At 40.8% G+C, this 5,873-nt stretch overlaps 1 pseudogene; it reads right to left on the reverse strand.

The window, feature by feature from the left end:
• Positions 1-1,526: 1,526 nt before the first annotated feature.
• Positions 1,527-5,502, reverse strand: LOC106975788 (cytoskeleton-associated protein 2-like; annotated as a pseudogene).
• Positions 5,503-5,873: the final 371 nt, after the last annotated feature.

Below are 5,873 nucleotides of genomic sequence, written 5' to 3' on the forward strand. Positions count from 1 at the left end.
TCAGAGGTTCCTGGAAGTGTCAATGCTCCAAGAAGTTAGTTGTCTCTATGACTACTACATGGTTTTTTAGCATTTTCCCTTTCTTCTTTTGCTCCCTGAATATCCCAGTTATTGCTACCCCTAAAATGTCAACTATGCTATCAGTACCCACTAGAGACACAACTCCATCTGCTGTTGCCAGATTCAAACATCTGCCCTGGGGGCTGACCTTGGTGCTCAGGTCTACACCAATTATTACTGACTGCTGATATTGAGGACCCCACTGACTAGGCCAGGGATGCTGCCAAGTTTGCCATCCTGTCTCCATCAATCAGTACAAATGTCGTCTCTGACTTGTGTTCTCAAATTTTTAAGATCTCACATTATAGAAAAACAACTATTTCCCTTTTGTCTGTCTTTCCGGCTGTCTGTCTCTCTCTCATCGTCTCTCACTCTCTGTATTTTTCACTGTCTTTTGTTTTTGAACAAAATTTAATCCTTTTGTTCTAGACAATACTTAAATATTAGGAAAGCTAAAATTTTAAAACTCAAAATACGTTGGCTAAGTTTTCTATACGTTACCTTTACAGAATGGTTCTGATTTTATTTTTCCAAGAGCCATTGCCCCGGAGGAAGGAAAAGCAGCCTAGAATAGTCTCTGGGGTTTGTACTGTCTTCTCAGGCCAGGTGTCAAGTAGCAGAGCAAAGAATAGAAGTGAAGAAGCAAGTGTCCCTTCCCCTCCCCTCTTGCTTGCTCCCCGGCCTTTTTTTGAAACATTTCTGAATAACACATGAAAAATTAGATTTGAATATAAAAAGCTAGATGACTACCCCAATTCAGAACTGTGTTTCATTAGAGGAACCCGGGCACAGACAGGACATGAATTGCCCCTTATCTACAAAGACACTGTGACAGAAGTCAAAGTTGCACATAAAAGTCATTTGCAATCATTTGCAGTCTCTGAGCAAAGGCATAGCTAAGCATCAACTCTGTAAATTGAGGGGATTTGACCAGATGGTCTATCACATGGCATCTAGTTGAGAAGGCTAGCTTTTTAAGAAATGTATGTATTTATGTAATTGTTTTTAATGTTTGTTTATTTTTCAGAGAGAGAGAGAGAGAGAGAGAGTGAGCTGGGAAGGAGCAAAGAGAGAGAGGGAGACACAGAATCTGAAACAGGCAGGGCTTGGGACTGGTGAGATCATGACCTAGGAGGAAGTCAGACATTTAACTGACTGAGCCCCCCAGGTGTCCCAGGGAGGCTAGCTTTTAAGCTCAACTCCTTCAGGCTGGAAGGACTCACCTTCTCTGCTAAGGCAGATGCCGGAAGGAAGGTCTATCATACTGTGGCACAAACCTTCTGCTATAAAAAAGAACTATGTTGAGAGTAAAGTAGATCAATAGAGTGAAAAGTTTTACCATACTTGCGGGGTAAATTAATATTCAACAGTTTAGCATTTATGTATGCTATAAAACTGTGGCAAATTATAATCTTAAACAAATAAACCAAACACAGCCCTATGGGGATGTTAAATTTGACTAAGCCCAGTGAATTACTAAATCCTGAGAGCCTATAATCTGCTTGTCCATTAGACAGTTTCTTCCCGGTCACCTGGACAAACATATTTCTTGTTTCCTGGAGGCTCTGAAACACCTTTTTAAAACAGGCATTAAGACATTAAGACTCAAGGATTTTCAACCATAATGTTACGAAGCCTCATTTTTACAGAATATAAAACACTGTTTCTTCCACTTCTAATAGCTTACTACTAAATTGTCTTCCTGCAGCATTTCCGGATTGCGGGACACAGGGTGCTTAATCGTGCTCTCTCCTTGCTGAACGCCTTACAACAGTGAGGAGCTTCAAGCCTTGAACTTCTGGCATTCCACTTATTTTAGGGATCCAGGTGATCTGTAATTTGATACCAAGATGAGGATCTTCTTCTGTCTTGGTTATTTGGGGTGTTGCTGTAAACTCTTCTCTCTCTTTTAGAGAAAGACAAGAGTTTTCAGATTCCATCTTACGCCTGGCTCTTCTATTGATGTTCTATCTGTTTCAGCAAACAGAGAGTCAGAGGTAAGTCCTGTGATTCTGTTTGGGTCTTACAAATTATGAAGAACAACTTCTTGGCAACTCTTATATCCGTGTTGCCCCGTTTCGAATGGCCTTTTCTTACAGCTCAATAACATCAAAGGTGCTTTTACTTGGCGACAACTTTGCTTTGCAGATTCAGAATTTAGGAAAATTTTCAGCCTTAGGAAAACTAGGCAATATGATAAATATTTCATTAGAACGTACACCCCTTCAATGAGCTGCAGACACTGTTGGAGTGTAGTTAAATTTTTTTTGGACAGTGCAAGTGGTGCATTCTTTTCTTCATGTTTTTCCATACTCTTCCAGAATGAAATATTCATTTCCTCTATTTTTCTTTTTGTTTCAACTTCCATAGGAGGCCATTTATAGATATTCCCCTTAGATTTCTGCCATTCATCCAGGTGTTTCCTTTGATCCTCTGCTGTGATCTTCTTCTTAATATTTGGATTAATTTGGGTCCCATTTGGGACTCTTCTTCCATTTATGGTTTGTTACCAGCTTGAGTTTTGGGAGCCGTCTTATTGAGAAAATGGTTCTGGGGAAGAATCTTTTTCAACTTGGAGTCCAAAGTCTGTGCTTTTTGTTGATAGCCACTGCTGCATTTATTCCCACTGGTTCCATTTGCTGTTATGTTAGGGGTGCTTGGAATGACTGAATTGAAACTGCCAATTGTCAAATTAGAACTTTGGCTTATGGCTTTTGACTTTTGCAGTGCACGTGATGTCTGAGGTTTAAAACAAGGTTGAGTGGATTTCTGATTTTGCTTGATGTTTAGATGTCTGCAGGTATAGCCTCCCAGAAACACACTGGGGCATGTCCAGGGTTTGGTTTGTTTTACTTTCTTCGCAGTAATAGTGTGTGACTATAACTTAGCTTCATTTGGTTTTTCATATTTATCTCTATTAATCTTTATATCCTTTATGTCTTCGACCACTGGTTTCTTTGATGCTCGAGTCCTACTAAGGGTCTAAACATAGTGAGAGGAAACTGTCTTTGGGAGTTTTTCCCCTGGTCTTGCAAGATTTGTTCCTCTAGAGAGTTGTTGTGACTGTACGGGTGGGATCCTAATTTGTGTTTCTCCAACAAATTGTTTACTAGCTCTGTCTTTCAAAACAGCGCTATTCCCTGAACTTTTGCCCAAGGCTTGTTTAGGAGCCAAACTGCTCTTGGTTTGACTATGAGCTAGTCTTTGGCTTAGCTACTTATTGTCCATAATTTAGAATTTGGTTTCCTCTCAGAGTATGGCAAGGTTTTGGGCCAGTTCTTTTTGTTAATCTCTTTTAGAAAGCTATCCAAGGTTTCATTTTCAACATGGTTGTTGTCCACAGGGTCTGCACATTTAGCGTTTCCTCCATCTGCTACCTGCTGCTTTGCAGTTTTCTTTTCTTGTATATTAAGTGATCCCATGGTTTTTCTAGAGAGTTCTCCAGTAGGGGATGATCCAGCTTCATGCTGTCGTTGACTATTGCTAGAAGGCTAACAGTTTGAGGTAGAAGAAACACAGCCCGAAGTCAGCCTTTTGCCCAGAAGTTTTGGTGGCTCCAACTTTGGCTTCTGCGATCTTGTGATAGTATCAGGTTTAGGCTGGAGTTTAATGCTGATGGGTTTTGCAGCTTTGATAGGCAAAGCAAGATGTTTGCTAACATCCTTTTGGACATAATAGATTTAGAAGGTGGAGGATTCAGACAATTACCCTTTGCGTTTAGATAAGTAAGGCTTGGTGGTTGGCACTTCAGCTTTCCCTTGGCTGCCAGGTACCCCGGAGCTTTCTCTGCCTGTGGACAGCCCTGGTCGCAACACGACATCTCGGTGACAGTTTTTCTTCCCGTGTTTTTCACTGTTTTGTATTTGTGTCTTAAGACACAGAGAAGTCAAAGGGGTATTTACCTCTTGGACCTTGTCTTAGGAAAGGAAAGATAGAACATGAGTAAGTATGTCCATAAATAATCATTACCTATGAAGTAAAAAAAAAATGGGTGATGTGACAGAAAATAACAGGTATGTGGCTGCTTTAAATATGTCAGGGGAAACCTTTTGGGGATTAGTTAACCTGAAAAGAAAAGCTAACCATGCAGAGCATTTAATATTCCATTTAGAGGCCAGAGCAAATTTATTTTCTTTAGGCAAGAGAGAGCTCAGTATATTAGGGAACTGAAACGAAGCTAATTTATCATTTAATTTATATGACTTGACTCTACTTTTATTCACTTTTTTCTTCATATTCACTTATACGTGTACATAGACCCTGCTGTTTTCTTAAATGCCTTAAATATGCCTGTATTAAAATGAATACAGTTTAGGCTCAAGTGAGATCCTCTCTGTAGATGAAAATATGCAGTAGTTTAAAAGGCCAAGAAACCCCCAAAGCTGTGAAAAACCCCAAAATCTATGGTCATGTTAGGCCTTTCAAATGAAACCATAAGAAGCTCGACGTTTCTGGTCCAGCAGGGAAGAAGCTTAGAAGTTGCCACTTCATTTCAACAAGAAGCAATAAGCTGAACAAGCTGAAAAATTAATAGCTTTTCTTAGATCTGTAAGGCAGAAGGGATGTCACAGAGCAAACCAATGCCCCCCAACTTGGAGAAACCAATAGGCAAATATGAAGAATCACAGCTTACTAGAGCAGAAACCCATGAGCAGAAATCATCACAAGGAAGGGAATCCTGAACTGTAAATGATGAACTGCCGAAGGCTCTGTGTTAGTAAGTCTGAGAGATAAAAACTTCAGGGGACCTAGAATCAGAAATGGGGCCCCATGCTTTTCTGAGTTTTATCTCCTGGAGCTCTACCAGGTTATCACAGTGAATATTAGAAAAATCCTTTTCTGCTTAGAGTAGGGGAGGGGAAAAGAACCATTTTTTTTTTTTTTTTTTAAAGGTGTAGTGTGGCCCGGAGCAGGCAGGGGAATTTTTTTTTTTTTCAACGTTTGTTTATTTTTGGGACAGAGAGAGAGACAGAGCATGAACGGGGGAGGGGCAGAGAGAGAGGGAGACACAGAATCGGAAACAAGCTCCAGGCTCTGAGCCATCAGCCCAGAGCCTGACGCGGGCTCGAACTCACGGACCTGGCTGAAGTCGGACGCTTAACCGACTGCGCCACCCAGGCGCCCCAAAAAAAGAACCATTTTGAAATACACCACAGCATTCTGTTCTTAATAGTGTCTGCCGTAGGAGAAATTATTTAAGCATAGCCTAAACTGCTGTGGTTTTATCAGAGTCTAAATGACCCAAGGGAAGAGAAATATCCAACTCTAGCCCATTCTAGCTATCCTACACAGCCTAAGGAGTGACAAAAATGGGGAGGCACTTGTGAAGATCACAGTCCAGAGGCACAGACTCATGAAAAGACTGAGACCTAATCATAGAACAATGGAATGTTTGCCTGAGCAAGGATACCTCACCACCTTTACTGAAGGTCTATTTATCATTGTTCCATTATTGCCACTCAATTCAATAGTATTGGATTGGAGACTTCAACACACCTTTATCAGAACAAGATAGATTTGAGGCACCTGGATGGTTCAGTAAGTTGAGTGTCTGGCTCTTGATTTCGGCTCAGGTCATGATCCCAGGGTCATGGGATCCAGCCCCACATGGGCTCCATACTGAGTATGGAGCCTGCTGAAGAGTTTCTCTGTATCTCTCTCTCTCTCTCTCTCTCTCTCTCTCTCTCTCTCTCTCTCAAAACAAATGGGTAGATTCAGCAGGAAGAAAATCAGTAAGGACATAACTGAACTCAACACCATCATAAATCAACTGGATATATAATGTACATCTATAGATTACTTCATCCAACATC

This window comes from Acinonyx jubatus, chromosome B1 (assembly GCF_027475565.1).
Source record: "Acinonyx jubatus isolate Ajub_Pintada_27869175 chromosome B1, VMU_Ajub_asm_v1.0, whole genome shotgun sequence".
Classification (NCBI taxonomy): domain Eukaryota; kingdom Metazoa; phylum Chordata; class Mammalia; order Carnivora; family Felidae; genus Acinonyx; species Acinonyx jubatus.